At 46.8% G+C, this 27,729-nt stretch overlaps 1 long non-coding RNA gene across 1 annotated transcript; it reads left to right on the forward strand.

The window, feature by feature from the left end:
* Positions 1–610: 610 nt before the first annotated feature.
* On the forward strand, positions 611–27,642 carry LOC121046831. Its single transcript, XR_005798327.2, has 4 exons — positions 611–748; positions 1,119–1,292; positions 25,713–25,769; positions 26,089–27,642. It is a non-coding gene; the product is annotated as an uncharacterized LOC121046831 (long non-coding RNA).
* Positions 27,643–27,729: the final 87 nt, after the last annotated feature.

Raw genomic sequence — 27,729 nt, forward strand, 5'->3', positions numbered from 1 at the left:
CCCCGAAAGATCGCCCTACCCATTTTTCCGGATAAATATTCAAAGGGTTAAAACGGCCGAAATATTGCCCATTCCATCGAATGAACGAAAAAGTCCTTCAATTAACGCGACTCCCTACGGGACTCCCTCAAACTCCTCTCCCAGCAGAAAAAAAAAAAAAAAACGAAAAAAAAAACGTTCTGGAATTACAATTTGGGCAGATTAGTAAGGTTTCCGCTAGCGTATCTCATTTTACCGCGGATTTTGAAAGATACTCGCTGCAATTCATTCGCGTTCCAAGTTCAATACCAAGCGTGCGACCACGTGCCACGAGACGGTGGCGCCGGGGTGCGGCCTTTGGATGAATTATTCGACAGGAATAGGGAGACGTCGCCAGTGTCGTCTGTCCGCAGCTAGCGAAGCCAGCAAAGCAACGAGATGTCCAAGACATCTTAAGGGCGAAACACATGTACGACGAAACCGTCCGATCCGACGTCCGACCGCGCAATACGACGGTCGGAGGCGAGGGTTTTCAACGCTCTCCGATGCTACGAAAACCCTCTCCCCCCAAGGTCATTCCGGCAGTCCGCACGTCGGATCGGACGGTTTCGTCGTACATGTGTTTCGCGCTTAACACAAACTGTTGCGTTGTTAGCTGCACGCATAGTTACAAAAATTGTACTCCAGGAACGAAGTTTCTCCGTTTTTCGACGCGCCCATGCCTGCAAGACCAGCGAGAGCGTTGGATTCACTGCATACGTCGTGCGAAGTAGGTGGGAAGCATGTTTGGCGCGGGTCCATATCACAAGAGCGAATGACATTTTAGCGAACGGCGACATTTGAGCGAAAGTTCGTTTTAGCGAATAACGGGGGCGCGCGTTAACCCATCCGTCGCGCTGCGCTTTACGCCGCTTCGCGGCGACAGTCTGCGGCAACTCATTACAAAAATATGAACTCGCTTGGCTCACCCGAAAACGCCGCTTCGCGGCGTCCGACTATTCGCTAACGTGTCATTCGATGAAACGTGGGCGTTCGCTAAAACGTCATTCGATCAAGTGAGTGCCTCCCGTTTGGCGCTTCCATGCCCGTGCATGTGAGTGCGGGAGCGTAATTTCCTGGACTTCTCTCGTTTTCTTCAGTGCCGACGATACTGAATGGAAGCCCACGGTATGGTCGAGAGTTTGCAGTGCGCACTTCGTTGGCGGTAAACCATCGACGAATCCCGCATCTCTGTCATATACGCCGACCATTCTTCTACCACCCTACCGCAAGCCGCTTGCGATATCTGAGGACAAGAAGTCCCGCTATGAACGGTAAGCCACACATTTCTGCCCCCCACCCCGGCGGCGGGAGAAGGTTGAATTTAGATGGTGACAAACTGCAACCTTGTCTTGATGGGGAGATATCAAGTGGGCATAGTTTTGGCAGTTGGTTCTGTTGCGCGAGAGTTCGTGCAACTGAGGTGCGTCATTGAGCAAGGACCTCGCGCTCGTAGCCATCGCCGAGGTATATCCCGAGGTAATCCCAAGGTAAAACGGAGTGTACATTAGGTCGAAATCGCTGCCGTCAGCGGTGCCGCGGCACAAATAGCAAGGTTTCAGTTCTCGCGCCTCGTCCGTGCGCGTTTCTTGCCGCTTAGATGGATGGATGGATGGATATTGGCTGTTCCCTTTATATCGGGCGGTAGCTTGCGCCACCTAGCCTTAGAATATTTCATTAAGAAATTTGTTCTTCCCTTTTTTTTTTTCTTCTTCTATTCTTTTTTCCCTTTACCTCTCTGCAACTATCACCGGGCGGGTAGAGTACTTTCCAGGAAAACCTTTGGGGGATCGGGCAAAAAAAAAAAAATTAAACACCGCCCCCCGCTTCCTCCCCCGGGCGAGGGAGTCGCCAATTTTCCTCATGTCAACCTAGGGTAACTGTAGTGAGGGTGGGCGCAACTCAAAACCTGGAGAGCGTTTGCAATTTAATGGCGGCGCCTGAGGGAGAGGATTCGAGAAAAGATATGTGCCAGTGTTGCCTGCACGAGAGCAGGCGCCCGCTCTGTTGCAACTCTGTTGCTCCATGCGCCTTTCCTCCTCTCGCCTTCCATTGCAAGCAACGAGCGCCTTGGCCAACGTTACTAAAGCACTCAGTTGGGAAACTCCCATAGAGACAGCTTTGAAAAAGTGGCCCCAATCTGTCTCCGAGCACCGAGCTAATGACGAACACAACGCCACCATTTCTCCCGCAGCGGCCACTCGAAGAAGTGCACGTGACTTGTATTTTGGCTTTAAGAACAGGTATAGCGGGAGAGGTTACAGGGTTTAAAGAAAAGTTTATTGACACTGTAAACTGCAAGACGTAAATCAGGGGTGCCACCCCCGTCTCCCCGGCGGACGCGCCGCGTTCGGCTACTGAAGTTAAAATGCACCTAGGGCGGGACGCGCTACCTGAAAGGCCCGCTGAGGCATGGTTGTATGAAAACAATACTAATTGTTCCGCAAAACCTTGCGAACTAAAGATGATAAAAACATCACGCGCCCATCATTTGGTACTAAACTCCAATAAATTTCATACAAAAAGAGTCTTTTCCGTTTGTTTTTACGCAAAAACAGGCTTTCAAAAAGCTCGAGGTGACCATAGTACAGACAAACGAAAAAGAGTGGCGCTGTTGTCGCATTTAGCTCGGTCTCGGTAGACGCCAGCGGCCCAGGTTTCGACGGCGAGTTTCCCAACTGAGTGTTTTAGTAACGTTGGCCTTGGCGCAGCCTCTCTCGTTTCCTTCTCGCTCCGAGAATAGGTGACCGGCGTTTGAGCCGGAAGTTTCGTCATCCGAAGCGAGGCACCACGTGACTTCACGCTTCCGGTTCGTCCGGTGCCGGTCGCGGTTCGTCCAGCTGCATCAAGAGCCCTTCTAGGCGTGGTGGCCGTGCTGTATTCGCGGTGAAAATGGCTTACAGTTCCGCGGTACGTTGTTCTAACGCAAGCCATAGAGGGAGTAAGATGTTCCACTTCCCGTGTAACAAAGCATGGAAGCAACGATGGGCCGTCGCTGTTAAGCGAGTGAAAGAGCGAGATGACCTGTGACAGACAAACGTCGGTGACCGTTTATGCGCGGCCAATATTGTTACATGCCAGTACAACGTGTTCTCTCTTTCTTCGGGTAGGGCCAGCGGGAAATAACGATCTCTAACAGTCTTTCGGCACCCACCAAAAGCGTCTCGATTATTCCACGAAGGGGTGAGCACTGCTTGTCGTACAAGGCATCTGCGAGAACGCGGGATGCGACCTCGCAGGCAATCAGTTCATGGCACGACGTTTCGTCAACAGGCCGTTTAATCGTTACATCGACAGCTCGGATTAACATTTTCTGTGATGAGCCGCCGCAGACTGTTCCCGGGAAGCGGCGTGGATGGGTGGTTTGCTATAATATAAATAAACAAAAGGACAGGTCAGCTTTTTGTAATATAAAGAAACAAAAGCCAATGGGCAGCACTTTCATATTGACGGATAATAAAGCAGTAGCACGACCCTGCGTAGCTCATATAAAAATCGGTGCTCGTTTGTGTATGCTTTCTTACTCGACATCATTAAAAAAAAACGTGCGGGAAGGGGGGGGGGGGGGGGGGGGGGGGTTATTGTAGTTCACGGGGGACAACTTAGTTGAAGTACCAAAAACGCGTGAGTGTTAAAAAGCAAGGATTGTCACGTAGTCAGATGTCGACGAAACTAACTTTCGCACGGAAGTGGCGTTTTAATCGCGCGAGAAAGCATACTTGCTGAGTTTGAAACGCCGTCTGTCCGACTTCTTTCCCCGTCTTGAACTTTTCATTGCCTGAAGATTTTCTTACCCAGGCTTAGGTGTTCTTACAAAGTGAGAAAAGTATGCCAGACCTCCGACCGGGCATTTCAGCTGGCCGTGTCTTACGGCTTACATTCGCGCCAATTTCAGTCGGTGATGTGATCTAACGTAACCATCAAAAATAAACAGAACTCAAATGAAAAACGCTGGCTCAAAAGGAAAACGAAACAACCAACCTGAGTTCTCATGCGAAGATCCGGAAAGCGCGGTGCGAGTGCAGCTTGCCGCCGGCCGCACTCGCTCCGCGCTTTCGTGGCCGTTCTCGATGCTTCTGCGTACCGATTAGTACTTAACATATCCGTAGAAGTAACTTGAGACGTTCAGAAGTGTGTAAGTCACCCAGCAGCAGAGGAAGGTGGCCCGGATTGATCGGGTTTCAACACCCGCACACGCTTCCGTAGCCGTCATGGGGCTGCGTCTGGCTGCGTCGGCTGCAAGCTACGAACCGGAAGTGAATATTACCCAGAGTTCTTTGAGGCTGCTGCCAAACGCCGGTCGAGCGGAGAAAGCGGAGAAAGCAAAGTTGCCAGACAAGCAGCAACGTCCAAAATGGCGGAATTTACCATTTTTCGCGTTAAAAAAAATACTTCCTATCGCAACAAAACTGGTGGCTATGGAAAAGTAATCATTTATACCTTGTGTAAATTATTCAAGCACCTTAATGGACTTTTATGACCCGAGTTAGCAAAGAAAACGACCCTTTGCCCCATAGACTCTCAGCAAAATTTAGCAATTAAATGGCGTCCATGTCCCGTGATCGCCGGTCTAGCAGTTGCACCCACCCTCACTTGAGCCTCCCTAGGTCAACCTCGTCGGTGTTCCTCCTTAAACCACACCCACTGGGGGACAGGGGTGCTATGTTGCGCTTTTTGCACTCCCAGGAGACTAGGGAGAGGGAAGTGACGTCAACGACACAGCAAACGCAGATTGGGTGTTGATTTCGTTTTCTTCTGTCAACATCCAATCTGCATTTGCCTTGTCGTTGACGTCACTTCCCTCTCCCTAGTCTCCTGGGAGTGCAAAAAGCGCAACATAGCCCTCCAGGTGTGAGACTTTCGGCCGGAGCCACGCGGGAGGGAGTCCCAATATTCCTCTGTCCCTCCTGACCCCCAGGTGTGCTAATTGTTCGTCCTTGTTTCATTTTCCCTAGACTGTATCCACCAGTTTTACAATCTCCTTTTTGTGATGGTAACCCTTTTTTTCTCCATTCCTCCATCCTCTTCTGCAAAACCGAGCGCCCCCGCCAAATCCACCGACCCCTCCAGGAGAGCAGGACGAAGCCTCGTACATTCTAAAACAAGATGTTCCATTGTTTCGTTCTCATTTTGGCAAATGGCACATAATGTATCCATTTTTTTTAATTTAGCCCTATACGTTTTGGTTCTTAAAACCCCCGTTCTAGCCTCAAATAGTAGGGAACTACCCCGTGAATTATCAAAAACCTGTTCTTTTCTTATTTCCTGCTTATGTGACCTGTAAATTGCTAAAGCTGATTTTCCTTGCATCCTACCACTCCACATTTTCCTTTCGGCTTCTTTTATGCCCTTTTTTATCGTTTTGTTCCGCTCAGTCTCCTCCCTAGATGAAAGATATTTAAATTTTAGTTTTCTCGTTCGGTTCATCCATTTTGTATTCAAACTCTTCATGTATAAATACTTGTACACCTTCCTTGCCCATCGTACGTCCTCCATTTTTGTTAGTCTTTGATCAAATTTCAATTTGCTGATTGCCTCTCTACTCTCAAGAGACGACCAGCCCATGTCCCCTTGTACCCCTTCATTTGGCGTGTTCCCATGCGCCCCCAGTGCCAACCTGCCTACACTTCTCTGTCTGACCTCCAATCCTGTCTGAACCTCTGATCGCATGCACAACAGGGAGGCACTCACTTGATCGAATGACGCTTTAGCGAACGCCCACGTTTCATCGAATGACACTTTAGCGAATAGTCGGACGCCGCGAAGCGGCGTTTTCGGGTGGGCCAAGTAGGTTCATATTTTTGTAATGAGTTGCCGCAGACTGTCGCCGCGAAGCGGCGTAAAGCGCAGCGCGACGGATGGGTTAACACGCGCCCCCGTTATTCGCTAAAACGACCATTCGCTCAAATGTCGCCGTTCGCTAAAATGTCATTCGCTCTTGTGATATGGACCCATTACAATTCCATAGTGCTCTATGCTTCATAATAGCCGAATTTCTTTTCCCCCTTTTTATTATATTTTCCTCATGTAGCTCTAAATATTTCTTTCCCTGTTTCATCCAGACCCCCAGATATTTGTACTAATCTACATAGTCTATTTCAAAGTTCTGAATTCTCAGCGGCTCCCCCTTTTCGTCATTAAAAACCATCACTCCAGATTTTTCTCTACTGAAATTCAGACCAAGCTTGTCGCCCTCTCCTCCACATATCCCAATTAGTTTGTCCAATATTTCTCGGCTATCTGCTATAAGTACGATGTCGTCTGCATACATCAGTCCAGGTATGACTTGGTTTACTTTTCTCCCTCCCTCCATATACGTTAGATCGAATCCCAAGTTGCTCTGCTCTAACCTGTTTTCCAATTCGCTTAGGTATACCATGAAGAGCAGTGGTGACAGGGGACAACCCTGTCTAAGCCCTCTTTTTATTGCTGCTGGTCTTGTAGTTTCTGCCTCCCACTTTATAACCACTTCATTATTTGTATACACTTTTTGCAAGAATCTAATCAAATGTGCATCTAGCTCATACCTCCTCAGCAGTTCCCAGAGTTTTTCCTGACTCACATTGTCGTATGCCCCCTTGATATCTAAAAATGCTGCCCATAATGGTCTATGGTTTGTCGCTGCAATTTCTATGCACTGGGTGGCTATAAATAAATTATCTTCAAGCCTTCTATCCCTTCGGAAACCATTTTGGAGCTCACCCAGAATCTGCGTGCTTTCTGCCCACTCTTCCATTCTTCTCTTCACTATCTGCATAGCTAGCCTGTATATGACCGAAGTTACTGTGATTGGGCGATATGATTTAATACTATCTTTATTACCTTGGCCTTTATATATTAGTCTCATCTTGCTTAGTTTCCAATCATTGGGTACGTCCCCCCCTTTAATTATTTGGTCTATCACCTGTTTTAGCTTTAATTTGCTTGCTTTACCTAGGGCCTTTATTAGTCTGATTGGAATGTCATCTGGACCTCTTGCTGTTCCTGCTGGAATCTTACTTTCCACTCTGTCCCATTCTTCTATAGTAGTTCCTATTGTTTCGGCTCCCTCTTCCTCCTGCAAGTTACTGTGATTGGTGTTCTCCAGTTTTTCATTTGGTTTCAACTCCGAGAAAGCTTCTTCAATTGTCCTCCTGATGTATTCTCGAGCCTCTTTCCCTTCAACCTTTATCCCCTCCTGCGTGGTGAGTGAGTGCTGGCACGACTCCGTCTTTTTTCCCTGTGCCTTAATGTGCTCCCAAAATCTTTTTGCTGCATTTCTGTCATTCTGATTTATCTCCATCATCCACTGAACCCCTGCGCTGCCAATTTTGGTCTGTATGAGAGCTGATGCCTCCCTTTTTCTATTCAGAAAAAATTTCCCATTTTGCTGCTACTTCGTCCGGGGTTGCTCCCCTTTTCTTTGCCCACCTATGTTCTCGAGATGCCTTTTGACGTCGTGATATGGCTGCCTTCCCAGGTGAAAATATGAAGTGGTATTTCAAGTGGTACCACTATCTTTCAAGTGGTACCACTTTCTTTCAAGTGGTACCACTTGAGTTCGAAATGGTACCACTTGGGTTCGAAATGGTACCTCTTGGACTGCAAGTGGTGCCACTTGAGCTGCAAGCGGTGCCACGTGGGCTGCAAGTGGTGCCACGTGGGCTGCAAGTGGTGCCACTTGGGCCGCAAGCGGTGCCACTTGGGCTGCAAGCGGTGTTACAAGACATGTCGCTAGATGGCGCCACCCTCCTGTGTATTTCCTGCGGTTTCCTGCGGTTTGCGGTTGCGGTGAGCGGACGTGTTTCCTGGTTCTCCTCGAGCATCCGAAGCTAAGTGCCAGTTTTTCTTCCTTTCTCTCTCTTTTTTTGAGAGTTGATTGGAAGTGACTATGCGGTAGCAGTATTAGGTTTGAACAGCAGCAGTTAACGTTAGTTTCGCAAAGTAGGCTCTGTTTGAATTTTTGGCGGGAAGGGACGGTTTGTTCCCGGTCTAGACATGGGTCTAGATTTGGGTCGGCATGACAAGGGTGGGGACGAGTTGGTGCAGTGCGAGGGGTGTGGGAGGTGGTGTTACCTGGAGGAGACGGGTTTCGGGAGCCTGGAGGTGGCGGCGGAGGTGAGTTTCGAGTGTCGGCTTTGTGTGAAGCTTCAGCAGGTAACTGGGGAATGGGAGGGTAGAGTTCGGGAGATTGAGGCCCAGCTTAAGGCAGAAGGAGAGAAGCGGGTGGGTCTCGAGGCCCAGGTAGAGGAGCTGACTAGGCAGCTTAATCATGAGAGTGAGCAGCGGGTCGGCCTCGAGAAGCAGGCGGAAGAGCTGGGGGAAGTATGGAAGGCGGGTTTAGAGGAGCGTAAGAGGGAGTGTGACAGTAGGGTAGAGCGCCTGGAAGGGGTAATTCGAGCGAGTGAGAGTAGCGAGGGAAGAAAGGAGGAAGTGTCAGTTCTAGCGGGACGAACCACCAGTCTGCAGGCTGGGGTCCCTGGTGGTCGGGAGTCCGGCCTGTTGGCAGGCGGGCTCGACGACGCTGGAGAGCTGATTGAACCTCAGCTCAATGGCGCCTTCGAGCAGCAGGCGTCGGGCAGTCAGGTGACAGGAGATAAGTCGCAGGACAAAGGCGCGCAGGCACCAGGGGGATCTAGGGTACTGGTAGTGGGGAGCTCTAACGTAGCACGGGTTAGGAGGGGTGTACATAACAGGGTGAAGGGAGACCAGAGGGTAACCGTAGAGGTCCAGCCGGGGAAGTGTATGGTGGATGCTATGACCGCAGCACGTGAGGGGGTGTGGGATAACCGGGAGGGAAGGAACCTAGTAATAGTTCATGCGGGGCTTAATGATGTGCTGAAGGGTAGGAGCCAGAACCTTGGAAAGCAGCTAAACGTGGGAATACGTAAGCTGAGGGACGTGTCTGAGAATGTGCATGTGGTTGTGTGCACCATTCCAGAAGTTCGGGGGGAGTCCGGGTTAACGGAGAGGAGGGTTGTCGAAGCCAACGGAGTAATTAAGGGTATGAGTCGACAGCTTCGGTACGACGTAATGGAAGTAAACAGAGAGGTGTACGAGGCTGGCTCCCGCCCTTTTGCAGATGGCATTCACTACAGTGAGGCCACGGGTTACAGGGTGGGGGATAGGATGGGCCGCACGGTGACTGCTTTTTTGGGGGGACCGAGGGCCCTGGGGGCACTGAAGTAATTGAAAACCCAACGAAGTCAGGAGAGGCACCCAGGGTTAAAAAGAGGAGAAAACGTAAGAACAGGTATAAAAAAACAGCACAATCAGACATTGGATATATTAACATGCAGGGTGGTAGAAATAGGTTAAAATGGGAAGAGGTAGAGGAGCAACTAAGAAAGGAGGATTTAATGGTGTATGGGTTTGTGGAAACACATCTCAGAGACATGGAGCAGCCACCTTGCGACCCTGACTATGTGTGGGAAGAATGCAACAGAATGGAGGGAACGAGGAAGGGAGGTGGAATTGGAGCATTTATTAAGAAGAATATGAACTTTCAAAGGATCCGAAAGGAGTGCGCCGAACATTTGTGGCTGAAAGGAAAAGTCGCTGGGGAATCAACAGTCCTTGGAGTGGTTTACTTATGGACAGGGACAGGTGCTAAAGAGGAAAACAGAAAAATGATTGATTGCATATCAAGAGACATTAGTGAACTAGGGGAAGGCTCCGAAATAATTATTATGGGAGACATGAATGCCCATATTGAGGGTCTGGATGGGTATACGGACTCAACTGGAAGCATATTACTAGAACTGGTGGAAAAACATGACTTAGTTTTATGTAATACCAGTCAGAAGTGTGACGGGCACATAACCTGGGAAACTGGCAATCTGCATTCAACTATAGATTACGTACTCATGTCACACAAAATATATGGTAAGTTACAAGTAATGAAAATAGATGAAGAAGGTTCCAAAAGTCTTGGTAGTGATCACAAACGTATTAAGCTGAATTTTGCCAGAGAAGTAAATGCTGAAACTAGACAACATAATTCAAAGCAAACTTTCTGCAGCGACAAAGAGTTGGAAATAGTTGTTGAAAGAATAGAGGCAGCAGTTTCAGGGCAACGGCATACAGATCGGACCTATGAGAGCCTAACTAAGCTTTTTGCTCTAGAACTAGACAAAGTTAAGAGTAAACGAAAGGGGAAGCAAGGACATAGACCAAAAAGCTGGTGGGACAAAGAAGTGAAGCAAGCGATACAAAAATGTCAGGAAGCCTCTAGAGAACACAGGTATTCCAAGCGTAGTGGGGAGTCCGAAACGGAAGTAAAAAGAAAATGGGACAATTTTATAACATGTCGCCGAGAGGCATCCAGTTTGATCAATGCGAAAATTCAGAGAAAGGGTGAGGAATGGATGAGTAATGTAAGTAAGAAAGATAGAAACGCTGCCAAGAAGTTTTGGGAGCACTTGAACTCACTCGGTGAAACAACGCAAGCTAGACAGAGGTTCATACTCTCGCATCAGGGAGATCAATTAGAGGGAGATGATGCGATACAATATATAGGAGCAGTGATGGAGGAGAAATTTCGGGAACGGTTACATGTGGAAGATAGGAGAACCGAAGGAAGTAGCAGTCCAGTTTGTGACATCGCGGATTTTGGACGAAGAGAATGGGAAAAGGCGGAACGAAGAGTCCCTAGTGGCACGTCGACAGGCACAGACGGTATCCCTATCAAGCTGGTGAAGAATTTGGGTCCTAAATCTAAGGCAAAACTAAGGGAGGTAGTGAGTACCATGATAACAAAAGGAAATATTCCAGATGAATGGAGGCTTAGTAGGATGAGTATGATATATAAGGGAAAGGGAGATAAGTCTGATATTAGGAATTATCGTCCTATAACCGTGACACCGGTTATTTACAGGTTGGTAATGCAGATTATAAAGAACAGACTGGAGGAATGGGTAGATTGCAAGGGCATACTGGGCGAATTACAGAACGGGTTTCGAAAACAAAGAAGGTTGGAGGACAATTTATTTTCTCTAACACAGTGTATAGAAATAGCGCAAAAAGAAAACAGACAGCTCTGGCTGGCATTTCTGGATATCAAGGGTGCCTATGATAATGTGAACCAAAGAAACCTGTGGGACATAATGGAGAACTTAAACCTAGATGAAGGACTAACAGCACTATTAAGGAACATTTACAAAGATAACAAGGTGATTATAACATGGGAAGGAAAGGCGACAGGGAAAATAGAGATAAGACGAGGCCTTAGGCCGGGGTGCCCGTTATCGCCTTTGCTGTTTATGTTGTATCTGAGAGGATTGGAGGATAGACTAGAGAAGAGTGGGCTTGGGTTCAACCTTTCTTACAGTAAGCTAGGCTAAAAAATTCAGCAATCCTTACCGGGATTGATGTATGCGGATGATATTGTACTAATGGCTAACAACAGGACAGAGTTGCAGGAATTAATGAGCATCTGTGGTAGGGAAGGAGAGGAATTAGGTTTAGAATTCAGTAGCGAAAAATCGGCAGTCATGATTTTTAACGAGGATGAAGTTGAGAGGCTGAAGATACAGAATATTACAGTTGAGAGAGCTAGTAAATACAAGTATCTAGGAGTATGGATATGTGATGGTGCAGAATATCTCAGAGACCATGAAAAGTATATAATAGGTAAGGGCAACAGAAATGCAGCTGTAATGAAAAATAGAGCACTTTGGAATTACAACAGGTATGAGGTGGTGAGAGAGATTTGGAAAGGGGTCATGGTGCCTGGCTTGACTTTTGGAAACGCAGTGCTATGCATGAAATCCGAAGTGCATGCGAGACTAGAAATAAAACAGCGCGGAGTAGGTAGACTGGCTTTGGGGGCACATTGCAAAACGCCAAACCAGGGAGTACAAGGAGACATGGGATGGGCGTCATTTGAGAGCAGGGAAGCGGTGAGCAAGGTAGAATTTGAGGATAGGTTGAGGCAAATGGACGGGGAGCAATGGGCACGAAAGGTTTTCAGCTATTTATACATGAGGAGTGTAGACACAAAGTGGAGACAGCGCACTAGGAAATTAAGGGAAAGTTTTTGGGCTATAGCGAAGATACGGAAGAGCAAGTCTCAGTTAAGAAGAAAGTTAAGGAGAAAGAGATTGGTGGCTAGAGGGAATGCAGACAAAGACGGCTCTGGAAAGCTATAGATTAAACAAAAGAGTTATTGCCAAAGAAAGCATTTATGACAATTCTAGGGGAAGCTCATTGCTGTTTGAGGCAAGAACGGGTGTTCTGCGAACCAGAACATACAGAGTGAAGTACCAGGAAATTGATACAGTGTGCACTGCTTGTGGAGAGGAGGACGAGACGGCTGAGCACTTGATACTCTACTGTAAAGGGCTTCACCCTATGCCTACCGAAGACAACATAGATTTAATAAAGTCATTGGGTTTTAGAGACAGCGAAGGGAGAGTGGATTTCAAGACTGTAGAGATTACCAAGCAAAGATTAGTAAGTGAATGGTGGCAGAAATCGAGAGAAAACCAGGTATTTTCTTATCCACTGATGGCAAGGGGGTTTCATAGCCTCACTTTCTTTGCACTGCGGAGTGAATATAGATTTCACATTTAAATATTCTAAGCTTAAATGGTAAAACAAAATGGCTAGGTGGCGTAAGCTACCGCCCGATCCAAAGGGCTCAGCCGTATTCATCCATCCATCCATCCATCCATTTTGGCGCCATCCACCTCCGGGCCGAGGGCAGAGGCATATCAGACGCGGGGCGCGAAGTATGTACCACGATGTAACTCGTCATTAAGCATTCAATAAACAGTTCTTAAAGGTTAAACGTGTCCGCAACCAACGACATTGAAACATGGTGTCAGAAGTGGTAGAAGTCAACGCGCTCGTCCACTAGTGCAGCCACTGAAGACGACATGGAAAGGATCCCGCCGCCGCCGAAGTTCGAGAACGACAGCAACGCTGCCGAACAATGGCGCACCTTCAAGCAAGCCTTCACGCTCTACATGAAAGCTACGGATGTCAGTGGAACATCCTCCGAAAGGCAAGTTGCTCTCCTTTTGACAATCGGTGGACAAAGCCTACTGGGAGGCTATGTTCGACAAATGTTTCGTTTCTCCTAAAAAGAAACAGAAGTGACGTAAGGGATGATATCGCGTCTGATTGGCTAGAGGCTCCAATGACGAAAGTTCCCTCTTTCGTCATTTGAGCCTCTAGCCAATCAGACGCGATATGGTCCCTTGCGTCACTTCCGTTTCTTTTTAGGAGAAACGAAACATTTTGTCGAACATAGCCCCCCTGGACATCTATAATACGCTAAACTTTGGAAGCGCAACGCAAGAAAGACCTCACCCCGAGTATTTATTTATTTATTTATTTATTTATTTATAAATACTGTTAACCCTTGTCAGGGTCATTACAGAGAGGGAAAAACAACAAAACACATTACCTAACATCTTTCACAACAATAGTACACGTCAAGTAGGCTCTCAAATTCACGAACATTTTCCCTGTCAACAATATAACTAGGCAATGTATTCCAGGATTCAATCACATCAGGAAAAAATGAGTGTCGAAAAACATCAACACGGGCATTGAACGGCTCAATGGCTAAGTTGTGATTTAATCGGTCACTTCGTTTACATGGTAGTTTTACATAGCTGTCCTTGTTAATCTTAATTTGTATGATTTTGAGCACGTGGTGAGGCTTATGGGTGCACACTTCTTACCGAAGCAAAACGAAGTATACTCCCGCTACATCTTTCGCACTCGAGTACAGCTCCCCGACGAGAGGTTCGACACGTTTTTAACCGATCTCAAATTGAAGACTCGGGACTGCAACTTCGGACCTGAAAAGGAGATGATTCGAGACCAGATTGCCTGCGGAGTGAATGACGAGAAAGCGCGAGCGGACATTCTAAAACTTGATGAACCGTCGCTTGAAAAGGTTGTCAAGGTATGTCTAGCGCATGAGTCAACGAAGCTGCAACTTAAAGTCTTCAAGGAAGGCAGACCAGCAACTGAGGAAGTTCATGCAGTGGAAGACAGACGCCGTCGTCTACCACCTGTTGACCGAGCAAAAGATAAAAAGACAAGTTCGAATCAAGCAGTACAGCATTGTAAGTACTGTGGAAGCGATCATGCACGTGCTAGAAATGCTTGTCCAGCATGAAACAAAACATGCAACAAATGCAAAAAACAGAACCATTTTGCAGTTGTGTGTAAAAACAGCAAGACTGTTGCCAGTTTGGAGCCAGAAGACGACACAGATGAAATACTGATGGTGCAAAGCGGCAAACCAAGTCCACTGTTTGCGACTTTAAATCTGAACCAAAAAGGAATAAGGTTCCAGGTTGACAGCGGGGCTGCTGTAAATGTCATCACTAAGAGAAATGTGTCGCCTGATCAGATAATGCCGACGTCTACAACGCTGAGAATGTGGAATGGTACCAAGGTAGTGCCATACGGCAAGGCGAGGTTGAATGTAACCACTGCTAATGGACACAAGCACATTGTTGACTTTGTCGTGGTGCGTGATGACCTCAGACCCCTTATCGGACGGAAGACAGCCGAGCAGATGGGACTGATCACAGTGAATTACAGTCTGGTTGCCAGCATCAGTGCTGCAGGTGCACAGGGTGCACTGGAACAGATCATGGAAAGACACTCCGACGTCTTCGGACAGTCTTTAGGCTCATTACCTGGACTTGTACACCTGGTGACTAAACCTGCTGCAAGCCCAAAGGCGGTGACAGGCTGTCGGGTGCCAGTGAGTGTTAAACCGCAGCTAGAAAAGACAATCAGAAACCTAGAACAAAGGGGAATCATCAAAAGTGTCACCGAACCAACCCCGTGGGTGAGCCGAATGGTTGTTGCCACGAAGAAAAATGGTGATATGAGAATCTGCATTGATCCTCAAGCTCTTAATGAAGTTTTGGAGCGAGAGCGACACCCCTTGCCAATCTTGGACGACATTCTGCCCGAAGTTGCTAAAGCCAAGGTCTTCTCGAAGCTGGACCTGCGTGACGGCTATTGGCAGTGCATTTTGGACGAAGAGTCAAGTGTACTCACCACCTTCCAGACACCAATGGGACGTTACCGCTGGCTACGCCTTCCATTTGGACTTGCTGTCAGTAGTGAAATTTTTCAAAAAAGACTGCAGTCAGCGCTGGATGGACTAGATGGTGTATTGTGTGTCGCAGACGACATCCTTGTGTTTGGAGTTGGAGAAGCTGAAAGTGAAGCTCGCCAAGATCATGACAAAAAGCTTGAAAGCCTACTACAAAGGTGTGAGAAGATTGGCGTGCGACTCAACAGAGACAAAACTGAGCTTCATTGTTCAAGTATGACTTTTCTAGAACACCTATTGACGAGAGAAGGACTACGAGTCGACCCTGAAAAGGTCAGGGCCATTCAAGAGATGCCCCCACCTACGGACGTCAATGCTGTGCAGCGCTTTTGTGGGATGGTCAACTACCTTGCACGTTTTCTACCAAAGATCTCCCATGTTACAGAACCACTAAGAAAGTTGGTCATTAAGGATGCACCATGGGTATGGGAGAGGGAGCAAGTTGAAGCTTTTGAAGAAGCAAAAAACTTATTAGTAAAGGCACCGGTGTTGGCATACTACAACCCACAGAAACCACTTGTGATACAGTGCGACGCCAGTGAGCGTGGTCTAGGAGCTGCACTTCTTCAGGAGGGACAGCCGATATCTTTTGCAAGCAGAGCTCTCACTCCAACTGAAGTACGTTACGCACAAATTGAAAAGGAAATGCTTGCAATAGTCTTCTCGTTGAACAAGTTTCACCAGTACACTTTTGGAAGACTCACTACTGTGATCACAGATCACAAGCCTCTGCAAGCCATCATGAAGAAGCAGCTGGATCAGGTCCCGAGAAGATTGCAGGGAATGATATTGCAGACCCAACGGTACAATATCGACATTCAATACCGACCAGGGAAAGAACTTCTTTTGGCCGACACAATGTCACGAGCATTTCTGCAGGACGGTGGCTGTGAGCAGCAACTGGAAGACATCAACATGATCAACCACTTACCTGTGCGAAAAGAAACTGCAGAACAGATCCGCAAGGCAACGTTGAAGGATGATAATTTGCAGAAACTGGTAATGGTGATCCCGGCAGGATGACCGCAGGACAGGAACAACATTCCACCAGAAATCAGAATGTACTTCCCATTCCGAGATGAGCTCGTGGTGGAAGACGGTATAGTGTACAAAGGACAACGGCTGGTTGTACCAAAAGCACTACGTCGAGAGATGAAAGAAAAGCTGCACTCATCACACATGGGTGTTGAAAGCACTCTGCGACGTGCACGGGACAGCATCTTTTGGCCCAGCATGAATGCAGAGATAAAGGACCACATCTCAGCTTGAGAGATTTGCCAGAAGCATACACCAGCACAGCAGCGAGAGACACTAAAGCCTCACCCAGAACCCAACTTCCCCTGGGAGCGTGTTGGATGTGATATACTGGAGCACAAAGGCAAACACCTGCTAGTCACAGTGGACTATTACAGCAACTTCTGGGAGGTCGACCAACTCAACTCGCTAACATCAGCTCATGTAATACGAAGACTGAAAGCACACTTCGCAAGGCATGGCATCCCAAGAGTCCTTCTCACGGACAACGGCCCACTATTTGCCTGTGAAGCATTCCACAAGTTTTCAGTAGAATGGAACTTTGAGCACACAACGTCAAGCCCTGCATACCCAAGATCAAACGGCATGGCAGAGTCCGCAGTGAAGACCGTCAAAATGCTTTTGAAGAAGGCTGACGACAGCCATAGCGACCCAGAAATGGCGTTCCTGGATTATCGCAACACGCCGTTGCAACACATGAAGGCAAGCCCAGCTCAACTCCTCATGGGCCGACGTACACGAACGTCGCTGCCAACGACAACGAAGCTGTTGCAGCCACGGGTTGTCAATGCCAGTAAGCGATTACAAGAGAAGAAACAAAGGATGATTTCTTACCACGACAGACAAGCCAAAGACCTTCATCCGTTAAAGAAAGGACAGAAAGTAACTGTTCGCCCAACCAAAGATGGGATGTGGACAAAAGCAACCGTGACTGAACAATGTGGTGATAGATCATACAAGGTGCAAGTTGGTGACAGTGTACTGCGGCGCAACAGAGTGCACATTAGAGGCATACCAGATTACCAACAACCTGATGCCGAGACCCCCTCGGAACCTCAAGGTGGCTGTGATCAACATGCAACGCCTCAAGCAAAAAGCCTACCACAGCTCGAACCAGCAGTGGTGACGCCAACACAGAAGTCGCAGGAGCCCGGCCCTCAGCCAAGTTCAAGTTTTACACCAGTACGACCGAAAAGGTCAACTATTCTCCCCAAAAGACTTCAGGACTTTATTGTAGGATAATCATCTCAAACAAAAGGGGATGTTACAAGACATGTCGCTAGATGGCGCCACCCTCCTGTGTATTTTGGCGCCATCCAGCTCCGGGCCGAGGGCAGAGGCATATCAGACGCGGGGCGCGAAGTACGCACCACAATGTAACTCGTCATTAAGCATTCAATAAACAGTTCTTAAAGGTTAAACGTGTCCGCAACCAACGACATTGAAACAAGCGGTGCCACTTGGGCTGCAAGTGGTGCCAGTTGGGCTGCAAGCGGTGCTACTTGGACTGCAACTGGTGTCTGTCTGGCTGCATGCTGACTTCACTGAAGTGATTTCGTAAAATTTGATTGTCAACTTGTACTATTGCTACTTGAACCAGACTGCTACTAGTATAAAATTGCAAATAATCTTAATGCATTCATGCCCACAATAAATTAGATAATAGCTGGTATTATCCCTTTTGATCCTGTACTTCTATTCAAAATATAATTAATTTAATGAGTTTTTGGACTCATGCTAGGTACAGAGGGTATGAGCATATTTTCATTTGCATCTAGCTTCTAACAAACATAATTTACATTACCTAACCTCTTTATCCCACCAGATTTTAGGTGCGTGCTTTTTCCCTCTCTTTCCTCCTCACTTACCACGGTACTTTTCCAACTAAGTCTTAAAAATGCCCACTAAATCCTCATATGACCACTCTCTTTCCGGTTGGTTGGACACTAGGTATGCTCTCAATATTTTTGGATACTTCTTGTAACTGATCTTCGTTTAGAGTCGATTTACCTTCCCGTTCCTCAATTTTTAGCTCTGTTACCGATGCACCAAATTTGATTTTGATTCTTCTGTGGTCACTCCCTAAGCTTTTTATACCTTCTTCGTCTATTTCCATACTCCCTAGCCTGTTATACAGCTTTGGGGACATGAGGCAATAGTCTATTGTTGAGTGAGAGGCATTTCTCTCCCACGTGATTTTTCCATCTCATTTTACTTGAGCATTAACTAGTACTAGATCCGGAGCATCGCAGAATTCTTGCAACATTTTCCCTGTTGTGTCTGTGTGCCCATCGAAATCTTCTAAATGGGCATTCATATCTCCCATGATAATTATTTCCCTATTTAAACCAATTTCTCTGACATCCCTCGCTATGCATGACAAGTGCTGTGCATTTTCTTCTTTTGAATCCTTTCCCGTTTTCAAGTAGACAAATCCCAGTAGTGTGTTCAAATTTGTAATCTATCCTATCAACCATAGGTGTTCCCTGCATCCCTCATTCACCCTCTCCCAGTCTTGCCCTTTGATCAATACTCCTATTCCTCCTCCCTTTCGTTCTCCGCTACTCCTGTTGCATCCCAACCAAAAATAATCCGCTCTGTATGGTGGCTCCTCCATATCCCTAAGGTGGGTCTCCGCCAATCCATACACCTGGAAATTTTCCGCCACCAGCTGCTTCTCAAGCTCTTCCCATTTTAGTCTCTTTCTACCTCCCTGCATGTTTATAAAACCAATATTAAGCTGTTTCTTCCTCTTCTTTCTATTCCTGCGAGGCCTCCTCCTGCCCTCCCTGTCCCCACCTCCCAGCTCTAAATCCGGATCCCTCTCTTCTCCCGGACTTCGCAGGCTCCCAAGAAAGCCCTTGCCCTGCAGCCCATTCTTCGTCCCACCTGTCTTCCTGTGAGCTCGCCATAATGGATCCCGTCCCTTTGGAAAGTGGGGACCGGACTCCTTTGGCGGACTTCCCTGTTGATGTCCATGACCTCGTATCTGTGTTGGAATCTTAGTGCCTCAATCACATTATTGGCTTCCCTTACCTCCTTTTCTGTCTGCACGGTCTGCCCCCTAACCTCTGGGATGGTGCACAGCACGATGTGCACATTCTCTTTCATCTTTCTGAGTTGTCGGACTCCCTCCCTAATGTGCGTGCCCAGATCCCCTCCTTTCCTGTTCAGCACATCGTTTAGCCCCGCGTGCACCATGACTAGGCTCTCTGCCGCCTTATTTTCTTGCAGTATAGCCACTGCACTTTCTATTACCTCCTTCATTCCCTTTCCCGGGCGGTTCACCACTTTCACCCTCTCGTCGTCCTCCACCTTGCTCCAATCCCCTCCCTGCACCTGGCCACATTGGAGCTGCCCACCACGATCACCTGCCCCCCTGCTCCAGCCGCCTTTCCTTTCTGCGCCGGTCGAGCGTTCCTTGGAGCCCCATCTCCTCCTGTACTCGGTCGCTGCAGAGCCGCACTGTATGAGAATCCCTCTACCCTGGCTGCCTGCCCACTCTTGTCTGTCGCTGTCCCCCTCTCTTTTCTCTGCAGTTCGTCTTCGCCAGCTCCCTTCCGCACCCACCGAGCCTCCATCTCCCTCAGTTCCCGCTCCACCTCCTCTATTTCCATACTCAGTTTGGCCTGCAGCTCGTCCTCCTCCTCACTCGGCTTCCCCACCTGAGTCATCATCTCTCGCAACTCTTTTTCCCGGGCCACTCTCATCTCCCTCTCGTCTCTTTCTCTTCGGTTTGCATCATTCAGTCGGGTCTCCCAGCTTTTTTGCAGTGCCTCTTGCTCCTCCTTGGCCTTTGCCACAGTCTGTTTCAGCTTCCCCAACTGAGTCTCTAGCTGCCATTCTATTGCCTCGTGCCTTTCTTTGTTCTCCCTCATCACCACTTCTATCTCTCCCAGCCTATCTGTCCATGTCTGTTCTAGTTCCACTCGCCTCTCCCTCTCCTCTCCCAGCTGCCTCTCCATGTCCCCCAGCTTCATCTCCCATTCCGTACTCAGCTTTTCTCTCATGCGCACTTCTGCCCTCAAAACCTCCTCCAACTCCTCCCGCTTTACCCTCTCTACAGCCAACTCTCCTGCCCCCGCCTCCAGCCTCTCCAGTCGCTCGCGTTCCGCCGCGAGCTCCCTCCTCGTCCCCTCGAGCATCCCGCTCACCACGTCCACTTTTTTGCACATCCTGCACCGGAACTCTTTGTCTTTCGCCTCCTCGATGCTGGCGAAAGGCGTCTCTTCAAGGAAGCACCAGCGTGCACACCCGCCGCATTCGACGTCCGGCATTTCCATCCCTGCCTTCAAACGTCGCGTCCCCGGCGTCCCGCCAGACGCTTGAAAAGCGCCTAACAACACGTGACCCACGTCTTGGTGTGAACCACGTGTTGCGCAGCGTTTCCCCTTTCCTCCCACTACGCTGAACCGTATATTAAACCATAGCCTCCTTTATACTGAAAATGCCTGCCCAATGGTTTCTTTGTCGTCGTCGTGCTTACTTCACAGATTTGCTTCTAGGGGCGCCAAAACCCTATACAGAAATGCAGACAACGCTTGTCCGCTGCCTGTGGCTACAGTTCACTATAGCTAGCGTAAGCTACATTATCCGTTAAGCTACGTGATAATGTAAGTTTCCTATGTTAAGTTACGCTGTAACGTGACCTTGCGTGATCAAATACGTCACTTGATCACATAATTGTTTTTGTGACACGAGTAACTGCTTTCGGTCGTCGTTCGGCCGGCAGATAGAGCGCTTAGCAATTGCCGGCATAGCTCAATAGCACGAGGCTGTCTGCGGCTCGTGGCACGCACACCGCGACGCCACACGTACACGCGCGGTCATTTCATTTCATTTATTGATCGTGGGCACATCAGCACCTTGTACATAGTCCTGACACCTTGTGCTGCATTCTAACTCGCATGATACCTTACTGTTGTGTGCCTATGTGCAACTCGGACTCGCGAGTTGCACTTCCTATTGGTCATTAAGCAGGCTTTTATGGCTCCTTGTAATTCCCTCCTTGGGCACCAAGACAGGGGAGGACTATACTATCCATCAGAGAAGCTAGTGAGGGTGTTGTGTGCGCTGGAAGAACTTCATAGAGATTTTACAGAAAAAACGAAATATGCTGAAAAAGCCGTTGCATGCAGCTGGTGATACTGCGGTGGATACACTTATACACCATGGCGCTCTAAAATACGCAAAGGTAAAGAAAGATGTCAACCATTACAAAGATTTCCTGCAACTAGGTATTAGGTATTTCAGGCCAATTTTTACAAACTACTCGGCATCCCTGACTGACAAGCATGACCCCAAGAAGATCTTCGCCAGCAAGCCACTATTTACGAAGTCGTTAAAACTCTAGAACTGCATACGTGAAAAACAGTGCGGACCACAAGAGACCGGTCAAAAACATCAAGGGGCTGTGCGCTTAAAAAACAAATTGAAAATGTATATCAAGATCCCTGGTCAGAGTGCTGCCGACGGGTACGCAGGTTTTTGGTCAGCGGGGACGCGTTCGCGGTCCTGAGAAAAAACACTTGACTGCCGCATGTAGTCCGCGGGCCGTGTGTTTTGCGGCTCTGCTCCAGTAGCAATAAAACGCTAAGTGGTCGCTGTATCAACGTTTTGGAAGTCTGCCAGCCTGTCTGTCTCCTTTTTAATTGGCATTGACTATTTCTGTTGTCCATATGACAAGCACCAGAGGTCTGCTAACATTTCAGCATAGAAACAAAACCAAGACGTGAAAGCTAAAAGAAAGGTATAAGACTTATTTTATATATGAACTCTATACTGACGGTGCCCTGTGCCTGCTATGTAGCATGGGTTACGAATGTATTCAATTCACAAATGGCATCACAGTGGACTGGCAGCGGGAAGCGAAGAAGAGTCGTCTGCATTTTTTTATGGGGTTTTGGCGCCTCTAGTAGCAAATATGTGAAGCAGGCGCAACGACAACGAAGCATGGGGAAGCCAACCACTGGGCAGGCATTATCAGTATAAAGGAGGCTATGATTAAACTAGATTAAAACTAGAAAAAAAAATATTATTCTACACTAGTCCATGCACGCGAGAGGAAAGAATAATCGATGGGTAAACCAAAAAAATACTTAGCTACGCAGCTGTTCGGAAGACTCCTCCATCCGGGATGAATGATGTTGATCCTTGTTGATCCTTGATGTTGAGCCGTTGCAGCGCCCAATGTTGCTTGCAGCAAGCGGACGCGCACAATGAGTTTTAGCGGTCTCGAATAACAATCTGAATGCCCTAGTTTTCAGTTTCCTCTTTATTAAAACAAAATATCCATCTAAAACAGTCACTTCGTGTTCTGTCAATTTCCTTTTCTACGTCCTCTTCTTTACTCAAGTCAGTTTCGTGTCGCCCGCACTTGTGTGTGGGTGACACGCACAAGGTACCACTACATTATCCACTGATTATCGCTGTCTGAAATGAAGACGAGCCTCGTTGAGATTTCCTTTCAAGTTCGAAAGAGGACGGCGAAGTTCAGTCCTAGAAACGTTAAGGAAGAAGTGAACAGTGAAAGGCGGGCGGTACATTGGCAGCATGGTTAACCAGCATGTAAGAACTTTATATAACACCATCATAAATTAAAAACCGTGTAATTCTGCTTCAGTGAAAATATACCTATTACTAAATTACCCATCGAGGAGAATGCTGAAAGTGTAATTCTATGCTCCACATGCGCTGGCCTTTCCTGTATAAAAGATTCGGAGTAAAATATCATAATAGGACTTTGACGAACACGCATGCAAGGCAAAATTTGTTTTAGGCTTTTGCTTTAGAACAGTTACTACTGCAGATGCCAGCACATGCAGCACGTGTAACAGCACTCGTAGCATGCACCTTGGTGCTTGGGAAAACTAGCAAAGGGTCTATAGGGACTCTGTCTGCTTCCGCGTGCTATCAGTACCCGGTCGATTGAGTAAAGGCAATTCACGATAGTATTCCAAAGACATTGCCATGCCAACAATTACCGCGTTCATTTAGGCTTAATAATGTCCAGAATCGAAAGACCATCTAAAAAATGTCACGAGGTCATTGCTCATGCTTTGCAATTTAAGTGAGGTAAGGCAAAGCGAAAGCCTCCTGTATCAATCATTGCTGACTAATGCGCCTGTTATTGCAGCTACTACGACATATTAGTTCCAAAGCGAGCGACGCTCGCTCACAGGGGCACCGCCATGTCTCCCCGCCGTCCTTACTCTGCCAATCACTTGAACTTAAATTCTCCCTCGTAGGGAAATACGGTTATCTTTTTACCGGGTTAAAGTTAACCGGCTTCGAGCAAACGGGCTCAGGAGTTACACACCAGTATAGCAAAACAGTTCAACACCAACAAGGGTGAACGACCTGCATTTGTAAGGTTATGATGAAATGCAATTAATGCAAAGGTGCAAGCGAACTGGACAAGAATGATGATAATAATCCCTGGACAAGGGGGACAAAGACAAACACAAATCTCCATACACAGCAGGTGACTGGTGTGCGACCAAGATTCATGTTTGTCCCTTGTTCCCCTTCTCCAGGGATTAGTATCGTGATTCTTGTCCAACTCGCTTGCACGTATTTTTGCATTAATTGCATTATCATCATAACAAGAAGCACATAAGCACGCACCTATGCGCCCCGTGCTATACTCGCAATTGCTATTGCATACAGATGACTAGATATATATTTTTTAATTATGAAGACAGTTTTGTTTTCTAACATGAGGAAACTAGTGTTTTTGCATCTTTATTGGAGTTCTGAAGCACGGGAATATGTCTCGATTGGCAAATGTAATAACGCGAACAGAGTTGGAGTCGCTCTGGTCTAAAGACAGCATTTTCTAATTCCGCTAAACACAGAAGATTAAAAAAAAAAAATGCCATTGTAGTTTTGAGCATTTGGACATCGACATGCACTGCACAAATATGTTGTGTTTACCCGTTCATTGTAGCAACTGCTGAAAGCAGGCAGATGATAGAATGAACCTCTTCCTGTACGTAAGTGCAATTTTAGTAGATTGTAGGCGAGGACTGCACTGCTAGTGGGAGCTCGTGCCGTCGCTTTGAGCATGGATTAATGAGCATAGCTACCGCACTGCACGCAGTCCTTAGCATAATCTGTACGAAAACTTTCTATACTCTAACTCAGGAGTTGTGTGCAGCAAAGGCATAGGCACGGGCACATGGCTTTCAGATTTGCTTGCCTCTCGCAAGTGCTCATGAACAGAAAGCAAATCTGAAAGCCACGTTCTCGCCTGTGCTTCTGCCTCTGCTGCATGCAACTTATGAAATGAAGTATAGTATCTTAAATGAAGTACATTTGCAGACTCAGCATTACTCGAGCTAGACAAAAAAAAAAAACAGCTTGACGCGTTCAAATCACAGACTTTTCGGTAATCTTTAACGTTGCCGATCATTATGTCAAACCAGCAGCTTGGTTTACTTCGTATACAGTTTATAAACATTGAATAGTACCTGTAACTGTGCACGTGTGCACGGAGGAATATGCAACATCTGCTATTTACGCGCCTCGTGCATTTAATTACCCATCAATTGCACTTGTCTTCCTTTGAGGCAGTCGAAACGTTTCCGACCAATCCGAATGTCTTGATCGCTGAAGATTTCTTTTCCCATCGAAAAGATAAAGAACTTATTTTTTTCTTCGCAATGCTGTTAATACAAATCATACCGCAGCAAGATGGCATCGCGTTGCCGACAAGGTCATGGTACATAAAAAAAAAACAAAAAAACTATGGCCGGGTCATAAGCAACAGAGCCACCACCGTATGCCTCGCATGGAAATGGCGCCAGTTCAGAGCAGACAACCGAATCGTGCAGGATCATGGGAAGGTAACAGTCACGTGTGATACCCGATCCAATTGAAGTAAGGGAAAGAGAAACTTTTAAAGGGAAAGGGCATGGGCAAGGAGAAATTTCTCTTCCCCATTTCAGACAATGGTTTGCGCTACCTTTCAGTATATAGGAACCTTAGTCGACACAGCCCATTCAATATTTTACAGATATCGACTGGATCAAAATGGCATCGGCACAGTCTTTCCGATTTGACACTAATATCGGCACAATACTCTGTGCTGCCTGGGGTGCTTGGGCACCGGATGTGGTGACTCCAAGCTTCCACCATGCTTTTTAAGCATACCATGGAACTTGCCGTTCTCAAAAGATGATAAGTGTTGTCACGGCACTCATTGGCCAAGAACGCAAAATCAAATATTCGTAGACGGATTGATTGTTGACGAGCGCATACGTCCAAGTGACTCAGTGCTCGTGTCCAGGGCGTGAGCTGGGGTCGGCTAACGTGCTTTGGGTGCTGTGAATATATCGTGAAAAGGGGGGAGCTTTCGAAGGAAAGGAGATAAGAAATGGTCCGCTATATTTTCAAATTTTCACGCAGAAAATCAAGTTTTTGGCTTTCTATTCTGGTGTACGTGCTAGTTTTCTTTTGGCGCACTAAATGATATGCAATTAGTAGAATACCAATTGATCCCAGCCCAAAATCTGTTTTATGGTCCCTTTAAGCTAGACATATCGGCTTGAGTACTTGGTGGGTGAATCTGAATGCATGTTTCTTTCAGGTTGTAACAGAGTCATCATTGCTTCATAGGGCTGCAGCTGTTGAAGGGAAACTGAAGGTAAGAAAAACTGTAGTTCCTTATGCGGAGGGTAAGTCGTCTGCTTCTTGCGCAGGAGTTGCGGTTACGTCAGAAAAACGTCGAGCTCTGATTGGCTTTGATTGAAGATAGTGTGTAGACCTCAATGCTAAATGCCTTGAGGTCTACCCACTATTTTTTCAATCAGCCAACAAGAGCTCGGCGTTTTGACATCATCACAAAATCTGCAAGAAGCAGACGAGCTTGCACTTCGCATACCCTGCCCGTCCCTTGTTAATTTAGGTTTGTCTGACATGAAATAAGTGTTTACTGGATAAATCATATCTGCTGTTCCTTTCAGGTCGCAACACAAACAGATGCAAACACCTGTAACCTTCCTTCGTCTTGTATCATCCTCAGCTCTATCCTCTATTCACATGATGAGGCCCCTGTGGAGTGTAATCACAATCCTGCCCCTGCCCCTGCCCCCCCCCCCCCCCCCCCTCCCCCCCCCCCCAGACAGAGACCTCCGAAAAGGTATTGGAACCGTAAATGTGGACCAGTTCCAGCCCGGAGGATTCAACGGCTACAAGTTTATATCATCTGACAATGAGCACAGTGAAGCCTTAAAGGATCTGATGGGAGTCTTGACTGCCTGCTTTGCAGTTCTGTTACGGATGCTGACAGGGTTGGGCAGTATCACGATACAAATGTACTGCAATATTATTTCATAAATACTTTTAGTATTTATATATCTGTATTGCGATACAATTTTTTCAATCAGTATCTGTATTTCAGTATTGGAATACATTCTCGGCTTATTCCTTGTATCGCTATAAAATACTGGGCCAATGTATCTCGTTACAATGCTCAAGAAATCAGTGACCCCTCAAGCGAGAGACTGTTTCCTTTCTTTTTTCACACTTCAAAGGGGTGGAAGGTACTGTAAATGTGACCTTGAGGCTTTGTTTATTTCTAACATTATGCTCCCAAGATTGGTGACCCCCTTCCCTATTTTCCAGCAATATGTCTTCCAGGGTGCTTCCGTTGGGCAACTATTTTTGTTGAATCAAAACGATGAAGGCACTGTGCGTACAAGCTTTAAAGCTGTACATTGCACTCCAAGTCTCATTTACTAAAGCAAGCGTAAAGTTTCTTCCTTGAGATTATCCAATAAAAGAACACCACTTCATTCCAAGGCGACGTCTTGAAGTGACAGAGAAAAAGGCACCGACATGGGACTAGAGGATGCTAACCTTTCGGTGATATTTGAATAGGTATAAAACGAATTTCGAGGTTCATGTTATATTGAAAGTATTTTCAACCTATTAAAGACCCGCTTAGTTCACACAGGTTCATGTTAGAAGGAAAAGGACAATTTCATGCGAAAATAATTTTGGGCTCGAGAGTTTCTTTTGTTTTCACTAGATGACTCCTTTTTCGCCTTAGAAGCACAAACTCTGTCGACAAAGCCTGCATGTTACTACCTCCAAGCAAGGTCTTCGTAAACATATAAAAAATAATACTGGCATGGTTTAAAACGTTTTCACTGTGAAAGCGGTCTTCGTTTGTTTTAATGTAAACCCGTGTTTGTTGACACTTGTGGAACGCTTAACCTTTTCGCTAACATGAATCTTTTCCCAAATAGGCAGCAGCTCACTGACGGGCTCTTTAAAAAGCTGCTTTTCATCCAATGTAGTCGAGTGTAGCAGCAACGTTGTATATTTACATTTGTTTGGTATTGCTTCCAGATATAAAAATAGTACATGTAGCAAAAGGTAGTTTCAGTTTTGTTTTCCAAATAGTAACTTTTTGCCGGTAATACAAAAGTTCACATCGCAAAGGGCTTCTTTTTTTAAAGTATGTGAGAGCGTTACTGCCCCGGGACAATAAAAATTCCTGTAAATGTATTTTCTAATACAGTAAAACCTCGTTATAACAAAGTTGAAGGAGCGGTCGTAATTATTTCGTTATAACCATTAGTTTGTTATAGCCAATGTCC

Source organism: Ixodes scapularis, unplaced genomic scaffold (assembly GCF_016920785.2).
Source record: "Ixodes scapularis isolate PalLabHiFi unplaced genomic scaffold, ASM1692078v2 PGA_scaffold2__306_contigs__length_199485367, whole genome shotgun sequence".
Classification (NCBI taxonomy): Eukaryota; Metazoa; Arthropoda; class Arachnida; order Ixodida; family Ixodidae; genus Ixodes; species Ixodes scapularis.